The sequence below is a fragment of the Glycine soja genome, chromosome 1 (assembly GCF_004193775.1).
Source record: "Glycine soja cultivar W05 chromosome 1, ASM419377v2, whole genome shotgun sequence".
NCBI classification, from domain to species: Eukaryota; Viridiplantae; Streptophyta; class Magnoliopsida; order Fabales; family Fabaceae; genus Glycine; species Glycine soja.
The window spans coordinates 54081996-54092605 of NC_041002.1; the positions used below are offsets into that span (position 1 = coordinate 54081996).

At 31.2% G+C, this 10610-nt stretch overlaps 1 long non-coding RNA gene across 2 annotated transcripts; it reads right to left on the reverse strand.

The window, feature by feature from the left end:
- Positions 1-3452: 3452 nt before the first annotated feature.
- On the reverse strand, positions 3453-7978 carry LOC114423161. Of its 2 annotated transcripts, none has more exons than XR_003668802.1 (3): positions 7723-7978; positions 3946-6779; positions 3453-3787 (listed from the first exon to the last, which is right to left on the reverse strand). It is a non-coding gene; the product is annotated as an uncharacterized LOC114423161 (long non-coding RNA). The 2 variants fall into 2 exon arrangements; XR_003668803.1 differs by having other exon boundaries at positions 3946-6804.
- Positions 7979-10610: the final 2632 nt, after the last annotated feature.

Consider the following 10610-nt stretch of genomic DNA (forward strand, 5'->3'; position numbering starts at 1 on the left):
GAACACGGAAGACCAATTCTTGTAGCATCATAAAAGGAGAGTGTCGGAGGATGAATGACGATTGTCCTTTTGTTTTCTTACTTAGGACGTATTGACTGTAGGTCCTTCGATTTAGAATATTTGTGTCCCCGTTCGGTGTAAGGTTTAGGTAAGCTGTGTAAAGATAGTTTCTGTGTAGTAGTATCCAAATCTCGAAAAGAAGATTTAAGGATTGTGACATGTGCACACATTCAGGAGGTATGTTTTCTGCTCTGATATGATGTTCAAAGCTTTTGCAGGCCAGTGGGATTTATGGGAGAATGTGAGTCAGTTGATTAATTTTTGTTTTATAAAAATATTTTTATAAAACAGAATAAATTAATTTTCTAAAAAATAATCATTATTTAATTGAAAATATAATAAATGGGTTGTACTGTTAAATAAATTCATTTATAACTTATATTTTTTAAATCTAATTAATCAGAAATAAAATATAATAGTAACTTGACTTAACTATAAATATGATTGACATAAGAGCTTTTTTCTTTCTTACAAATGATTACCATAAAAGTGAAAAAAAATTACTAAAAGAATTTTATAATTTATAAAAGAATTTACTAATTTATTTATCCTGTGTAAGAAGGGAATTAAGTTAAGTACGAGGTTACATTAACTTTGTGAAGATAAATAAAATTTTATGTTCACATATTAAGGTGTTTTCTCCGTTGTCCTCAAAATACATCCATGAACCATAGTACCCTCCCACAAAGATATATTACGATGAACTGCCCAAAATGCTTCCAACAGGCATGACCCTTGGTGAAACCACATCCATGTGATGCATCGAACCTGAAATAAAAACATAGGCAAAAGAAAGTCAGTTGCTACTATATGATTCATTGAATTTATGTAAATTAAAAAAATCTATAAATATTGTTTTTTTACTTTACATTTTACACATATTGGATGTCTTACCTAATGTTATGTCACAGAAACACAAATTTCATCTTCATTCCTTGCCTTCATAAACTGAACAACATCACCTTCTACCAGCTTTTGTACCTTACAAAAGTCATACAAGCCTTGCCCAAACATAGCATTCGATGGCTACAATAGAATTTTCTAGTGAGTAAGAGTACCATCTGGAAGAAAAACCTCCACCTTACGAGGATGAGGATAAAATTCTTCGTTCCGTCTGTCAGCTGGAATATGCTATAAAAAAAAAAAAAAAATTTAGGCTTTAGGGTGTTGCTGGACTCTATGTTAAGTTCCAAGTAAGAATAAATATTCATTATTTAAAAGAATGAAGAACCGAAAATGTTACCAAAGCTTGGCTTGAATTCACAATGGCATAAGTCATTAATTTTTCCCATCCAATAATTGTGGTTGCACCTTTAAGTGGTCCTGGTAATGGGTGCGTTGTTGATGGACCTTTTGCCGAGTTTTGCCTTTGAGAGTATACCAAGCAGCTTCCATGTTTGTAGTATATTTGCACGATATCTTTAACTCCGTTGACGAAGAATGCCGCTTTTTTGGCTTTGTGATTTTCAACGACAATATCGGCAGAGGAAAAATTCCCACAACCATCGTCTATAATAACTTTTTTATGTAGCTTTTTACCCCATTTCCTAAAGAAGTCTCGGGGAATCTTGATCCTATCCTGTAAAATAGAGGCATACATGAAGGTTTGTTTGGTCAACAACCAAAAGGCAAGTACAATAAAGAATATAGTGTATGGAAACCAAAGTAATGTCTTTAATAAGACTAAGGACTTGTGACTTACTGCACCGTTTGCAACCACAACATCAAACTTAGCCTTTGCATGACATTTGTTCGTGTCTTCTTTTATGCACTAAACAAAATTAACAGGGAATATTTATAAATCCTGTCGTGAGCTGTTGAATAAAACAAAGTAGATTGAGTTCAACTTCTAATGGGCGATGCCCGGTAACTCAAATGTTGATGAGTTTGAATGCCTTGGCAATGTTCGTAACAACCAGAAGATCTGCATCCAAGGTAGCAGGCAAGGTTTGTTATGGTTATACCAAAGACGCCCTTGATCAATAGACCTGAGCCTCCAAGATAATAGGGTGACATTTATTACCAACCTGGTAATTAGTCTTGGACTCTTGGTTGTATGTGTGTGAACAGTACAATGGCTTAGGCTTTCGGCGGCAAGCATCCAAGTAGCACAAAAGCAATTGAAAATTGTACATCACCAAAAACTTTGATGAGACATAGGGTTTTACCTTGTAAGTGATATATATTGATACTTATATATCATAAAAATTTAGTTGATATTTTTTTTCTTTATTTCTCTTTTCATGTAAAATTATGTCATCTATTATATTTATATTTTTTTTCTTTCTCTTTTTTTTTGGCGTAAATTATGACATGACTGATTTAGATATACTAATCTCATACAGATCACTGTCTTTATCATTCTAAGATTTAATTTATTTGGTGTGGCTTAATTTAAATTTACCAATCTAATTTGATTCACTCTCCTTATCACTGTAACCTTGAATTATGTTATTTGAAATTGACTCATTTAAATATATTAATCTGATGTGGTTCACCCTTATTATCATTCTAGTACATACTTAAGACTAGGATTTCGATTTGAGTAATTTAGATCTACTAATTTTAATGATTCACCGTCCTTATCATTGTAGTATATAGTTAAGGTTGGGGTTTTAATTTTACTAATTATTACAATAATCTCATGTGGTTCATGTCCTTATCATTCTAGTATATACCTAAGGCTGGGATTTAATTTTACTAATTATAATAATCTCGCGTGGCTCACTGTCCTTATAATTATAATCTATAGTTAATATATTTGAAATTGACTCATTTAAATCTACTAATCTGATGTGTTTCACCCTCATTATCATTCTAGTATATACTTAAGGCCAGGGTTTCGATTTGAGTAATTTAGATCTACTAATTTCACGTGGTTCACCGTCCTTATCATTGTAGGATATAGTTAAGGCTGAGATTTTAATTTTACTAATTCTTATAATAATCTCATGTGGTTCACTGTCCTTATCATTCTAGTGTATACTAAAGACTGAGATTTTATGTTTACTAATTATTATAATAAGCTCGCGTGGCTCATTGTCCTTATAATTATAATCTATAGTGAATATATTTGAAATTGTAGGGGTATCACTTGTATCCTTTTCTTTTCTATTATATTGATATAACTATTTGTTGGCTGATAAAGAAAAAAACAAATTCAGTAAACTCATAGAAGAACAGGGAACAACCCATAGTGGGGGGCTTTGACATTTTCTATAAAAGCCTAGAATATAAAATTTTGCATTCCTCAACATATATTCCCGTAATTAATGTCTCTAAATTATAAGCAACATAATGTTACTACTAGTATCTGAAATGCAAAGTCATTTTAAGAACTAGCGACAACATAATAGGCAAATCAAACAACAACTTTGAAGGGACCAGACTCATGGGAGAAAAGTTAATTCTACAACACGTTTTAGAGTCACTTTATGGCAACCAAATGTGACTAAATCTGTTTACATTTAAGCAAACGATGATGTTGCCACAACAGGGTATTACATTGAACACATCTTTCATGCAAAAAGGATCCATCATACAATAATAATTGCACCAAAACAAATAGAAAAATAAACATAAATAGCACGTTAAAATTATGCACTTATAACTGCTTAGACCCTGTAAATGTCGGTTTTTGCTCCTAATTTCTTCACTGTCCCAATGATGTTGCCTGAACATTGTCTTCCACTGCACCATTGGTTGAACCGTGTACAGTCTCTACTTGCTAGCAATAAATTATTACCATGTTAATAACTTGCTCAATACACAAATTTCAACTCACCTATGCCAGGTATTGACTAAATGCTATAAAAATTATATAAGAAATAAACAGACTAAAAAAAATATATTTATACAATATTGAAAGAATCTGTCTTCACTAACCATCTCAAAAGTCAATGCATCGCCATGTGTAGTTTGTGACATTCGACTCTTTTTTGTAGTCATTCTTGTCGAACATTTATTATGGCTAAGTTCACCAAATTTGCGACAACGGTTGTTTCTCTTGCTTCTGCTTGATCCACCATTGCTTGCTGCACCACAACCCTTTGTTCTAACAGCACTAGGATCTTCAATGTTTTCGTCAATGGTATCATTTTTTTTTTTTTTCACAGCAAAAATCTGATAGTATTAAAAGATAATCAGTACTAGGAGTACTGAAGAATAACAGAATATACACAGGCAGTACTCTGCCAGCCCCACCTACAAAGATAGAACCACAAAAAGTGGATACCCATACAACAAAAGAAAAGACCCTAAAAAGATTGGCAAAGAAAAGACCCTAAAAACTGGTATCATTACCAGTTTATTCAGCAACAGATTGGTTCCCATGTTTTACTCGCAACTTTTTCAGTTCAGCAGCAAGCAAATCTACAATGTGATTATAGTCATCATCATGCCGATGTGCAACTTCTGCCAACTCCCTAAAAAGGAAATGCAAATAGGCATGCTTTGCCAAAAGATTTGAATCCCAGAAAGTTGAACTATCTACATATCTTCCACGAATAGACTTTTTTGCACTTTTTTTTCCACCAATCCAACACTAAACATTTAGGAATTTCAGAAAAGTCAAGCTCTACCAACAATGTGACTATGTGATCACATGGTAGGCCAAAAGATTCCATCCTCAAACATGAGCATTTAAACTCAAATGTCGAGGGACAATAACATACATGGCAAATGCTACCACAGTCACAATATTTCAAAACAGAGTAGATGGAGTACAATGATGTCTCATGACATTCCCTTACCCTCATCACTGTTGGTGCTCTTATCAACATACACCTAAACATATGAAATATCGTCTTCGTGAATACCTTAGAAGCTGACCTCTCCAATGAGTGCAAACCACTTTGTAGAGTAACAACACCATAGTCAGAATCAAAATCAGCTTCAATTTCCCTGAAACAAAAATAACTCAAGCATCTTTGAAATTGCTCAACAAAATCTGTGAAACATATCCTTAAGTTCACAAACTTGGCAAGATGACTATGAAAAGCTTCACATCTCGAGGTTGTCATTATTCCAGCAAAAAAAACTCCCCCTTATGTGAGAGGTGGCCCACATCTTTTTCTTCAAACAAAAATAACTCAAGCATCTTTGAAATTGCTCAACAAAATCTGTGAAACATATCCTTAAGTTCACAAACTTGGCAAGATGACTATGAAAAGCTTCACATCTCGAGGTTGTCATTATTCCAGCAAAAAAAACTCCCCCTTATGTGAGAGGTGGCCCACATCTTTTTCTTCAAACAAAAATAACTCAAGCATCTTTGAAATTGCTCAACAAAATCTGTGAAACATATCCTTAAGTTCACAAACTTGGCAAGATGACTATGAAAAGCTTCACATCTCGAGGTTGTCATTATTCCAGCAAAAAAAACTCCCCCTTATGTGAGAGGTGGCCCACATCTTTTTCTTCTCATACAACTCTTTCATCCACTTGTTTTCTTGCAACTCAAACTGATTCAGCATATGCATCCATAATTCTTCAAATTTGGGTACATCATAATCAGCAAGCAATTCTTCAAGTAGTTCATCATTGCTGGATTACAAACATGGGAGTTTGCATTCCAAAGTAAATGCCAAGCACACAATCTATGATGTGCTCGAGGAAATACTCTCCTTATTGAATTTCTTATAACTAGATCACCATCAGTTATCAAAGAAAATGGTTCCTTCCCTTTCATAACATCCTTGAATTGCTCCAACAACCACACATATGTTTGCTCAGTCTCATTAGAAACCAGGGAAGTTGCAAAAACTATTGTTTGATTATGATGGTTCACACCCAAAAAAATGACAAAGGGAAACATATACTTATTCTTTCGGTATGTTGCATCAAAAGCTACAACATCACCAAAAACTTCATAGTTTAATTGGCTTTATTCATCACACCAAAAAATATGTTGCAATCTCCCATCATCATCAACCGTGTGTCTAACTTCCACCAGTGGGTCTTTCTTTTTCAGGCCACGAAGAAACTTTATGGCACCACTAGCATCAGAGTATTGCTGTCTTCTTTGTCATGCCACATGATTATAAAGATCTTTCCTCCACCATCCAATCTTATCATATCCACCTGAACTGTTCGCAAATGCCCCAAGAATTGGAGGAGGCCTTATCCCAACTTTTCTAAAGTTTTCAATTAGCAAAATATCAGCTACAGTCATCCGCCTATGTGCTGGTAACATGGAACATAAACTGTCCTCCAAAAGCTCGTGGCTGTGTAGGTCAGTAAACTCTGTTATAGACCACTGACAATGGAGGTCTACATGAACACGAAACTTGGCCTTGCAATCACACCTAGTTTCTTTCTTTGGTTCACGCTTTCTTGTTTCACTTGTCAATCCCCTATCTTCTCTTCGACCTTCTCTAGAACAAACAAAGGTTTGCTGTGTTATTTCACACTTTATTTTTCAGTTTTACTCTTCCGAATACAAAACCCATTGATTCTTGCATACCAATAGTAAAACTCATATGCAGCCTCAAGATCACCAAAATCCAATCTTTTAACAACATCAGCCTCTAAATTCTTCATGACGATGTCTACTATATCAATCAAAGCATTTATGATAATTTTACCATGTTCTTCATTCCCAGAACCTCCACCTCCGAATAAATCACCTTCTTCACCAACACCATCCATACTACTTAAAGGATCAGTATGCTCACCATCTTCTCCACCAGATTCATCATTTTCTCCCATTCAGATCCATTCTGTACATATGCATGTCAACATTACCTCTATCAAGTACAAAAATAAAATAAAAAGTATTTTCTTACACACGTATATTAATCAAACCACCTAAAAACATTAACAATAGTTACATGCAACACTGTATCGGAAACACCCAGTACACCAACATCATGTTCCTCTTGTAAAATGCTCTCCATAACTAAATTAAAAACATTCACAAATAATTCAAATGTAAAAATGACTCTAAATACAACTATTTTCGGTTTAAATAAATAGTGTGGAAATTGACAAAGTATACATTAGATCATGCACTGGTAGGAAGACAACATTTATAGTACAATTAAGGTTTACATAGCTACTAAATGCCTCTTTTATTATGCTTCACTTTCTTTTTGACATGCAAATTGCATAAATTTTACAATGGAAACCATTAATATTTAGGAGCCATTGCCTTTAAACTTTCACGTGATAATTCCAATGGCAATATTCTGCTTTTCATAGCAGCAAACTGAATTCAAGGCAAACATTTTTTTCACTCCACTTATGACCAGTAAATGAAAATTTACCAACTATATAAACAAGTATTCCTTAATATGTAACTCAATCACAGTACACAAATCAATATACACTTTCATATATTGCCTTCAACCAAATCACATTTCTTTGTAGGACTGCCACAACCAAAATTAAAAACCACTCATATCAAACAATAAAGAATCACTAAAACAGGCATAGCATTTCAATTCAACACCACAAATCAGACAAAATACATACTAATCCTTTCAAATCAACAACATCAGCAATTCGAACATACAAGAATCAATAATGCACAAAACACAGTCATCACAAACATACACACTGATTAACGGAAACAAAAAAAAATAAAAAATAAAAACAAAATATATATATATATATATATATATATATATATATATTGTAATTTAACTTGGCCTCAACACATACCAAAATGGGTTCAAAATGAAAGACCAAACAACTTCAAAACGAAACAACCAAACACCACTATGCGTTCAGCTACAGCAGCGAGCCAACCGTCCATCAACAAAAAACCTTCCCTGCGAACGACCTTCCTTTGTGAGCGAATGTTCTACACCAATGACACTGTGCGAACTGAGGCAAATTAGGAAGTTAGGTTAACGCTCAGGATGAGGTCAAATTTTTTAAGGGAGAAGGAAGAAAAAGGGTAAAAGAGTCATTGAACACCTTCTTTCATTGAATGCATATTTAACTAAAATAATTGGTGACAGGAAGTTAGACAAACTGGACCACGGGGACGGGGGTCCATGACCTTAGATCTGGTCTATACTTTACTATTCAAATTTCATTTCATCACTCATGCTGTCCTACATGCACGTGTAGCGTAGCCATGTGTTGTAGTATGAAGCAATAGTTTAATACTAACGTTTCAATATTTGGGTCAAAGAATCTCATTTTTATTTTATTTACATCATGTTGAAATTTACAAGAATGTACATTACAAAATAACTATGCCGTAGAAGATTACGTTTACAAGGAAAAAGGAACAATGCTATTTTCTATGAAAGAAAATTCGTCTAACGGTACATGAATTAAACTCTTTTAGCAACTACGTGCACTAATATAATTTTATTTTCTCAGAAAACATTTTAACAAGTTAAACTTTCAGGACTATTTTTAACAAATTCTAAATCATAATTTATTAACATTTTTTAAAAATAAGTTAAAAATTATTAACAAACCCCATATACTTTAAAAGAAATTCAAGAAAAAGTAATGAAGTGTAGACAATTTTTTAAAATAGTTATCCATTTCTCATTTTTCTTCCTCTATCAATCAGCACGTATTGAGGAAAAATTATTTTAAATGTTGAATTATACTGTCTTATGTAATTTTTAATCACAATTAACTTTGTAATATTGCTTTTACAGTAAAGACTCAAAATAAGTTAAAATACTAATTTTAAATAAAAAAAGAAAAACATTACAATATATTCATAATTGATGAAATATCAAAAGATTTTTTTTCAGCATTACATTATCGAATAAGTTTAATATCAATATTATTTAGTATGCGCTGATATTGATATTATATCAAATATAAATGAACCATTTGAAGTGACATTCTTTAAGCATAACGCTGAATAAAATTTCATATACAGGACGCTTAGTTGGTTTATAATTTTTTATTAATTGAATAATTTGTTTGATTATTTGATAAATAAGTTTTTTTAATATTTTTTAGTAGTATATAGTATTTTTTGAAATATGACTAAGAAACTATTTAAAAAATTTATTTATCAAATAATCAAACAAATTTTTCAGTTAGTAAAAAAAAAATAGAAGTGAGTTGAAATGTTTTATAACATAGAGTGACATTTTTTACAATATTAACTTTTATTTTTTTATATTTTTTTTATTTTTATCTTTAATATATTTATTTAATTTTCTAATTATCTTTTTAAAATAAATAAATCATAATTTTATTATTTTTCTATTATTTTATATTTTTTAACTATTTCAATAATCAATTTTACTAAACATTAATGTTATGTTGACCAGACATTTCAGTTTATTTTTAATTTTTTTAATAGTTAAAAAACTTGTTTAGTTTTTCAGTAAATAAATTTTTTTTAATAGGTTCTAATGTTTGTTAAAACATTATTTGATGTAACATTTTCTAAAAGGTTAACTCCTAATTTTTTATATTTTCTTTCATTTTTATTTTCAATACATTATTCAATTTTCTTATTACTTTTTTAAAATAAATTATGATTTTATTTTTTTTATATCATTTTACATTTCTTTAACTATTTTAATAATTAATTTTATAGAACACTTATAATTTAATAAGTTTGTAAGATTTAACTTTCAGCTATCAACTACCTTTTTAACTAATTTTACTATAAATAATCTTCATAAATTAGTTTTTCAGCATTGAGCCATCCATTAGTTTTGTCAAACATAAACTTATAATTTAATAAGATAATTTTTCAATTTTTAATTATTATCTTTTAATTTTCAACTACCAATTAATTTTCTAACTTTAAATTAATTTTTCAATTTTTAACTAACTAATTTTATCAGAACGTAAATAATTCCAGTTAATTATTCAACAACATGATATTGCGTTAGCAGTGTCTTGAATTATTTAGATATTCTGATAAAAAAAAATTATCTTTTTGTTGGTTTCCCACATGTATTTTCTTTGGGAAGTAATTTTTTTCTTTCTTTTTAATGTAACATTCCACTTAATTATTTATGGAATTTTCCCTCATTATAATGAAAAAGCAAGGACAGACACAATTATAGATTATTAATAAAAAGCGCAAACAATATTTATTTTTAACAAGGAGAGGTCGAAAGACGAAAGAAATCGAGTTAAATATTAGTATCTAATAATTCACTTGCTGCATCATTCGTTGAAAGCTCGTGTAATATTTTTTTGGTGCGTTGGAAAGAAAACTCAAAGAGCAGCCAAAGAAACTGCCAATTTTTGTTTTTACTTTTGGCTTAAGATAATCGAAGTTATTGTAATTGTTTTTTGCTTTTCATTTTGTTAATGACCTGCAGTAACACATAGTTATTTAGGACTTAGGAGCTTAAAGAAAAACTTAGTTACTAGTTTTTAGGAGTGTAATTTAAAATATATTTAAAAAAGTTGATGGATGGCAAACTTTCTTTTATGGGAAGCTTCGTGATCAATAATTTCTTTCACCGACGAGACGATTGGCTTCCATTGGACGAACTTTTTTGGCCATAATAATAAACGATGGTTTACTGACACGTTAAAATAGGTTGTTGTACAATTACAATTACACACCATAAATGAATTTTACCAATCAAATTCAAACATGT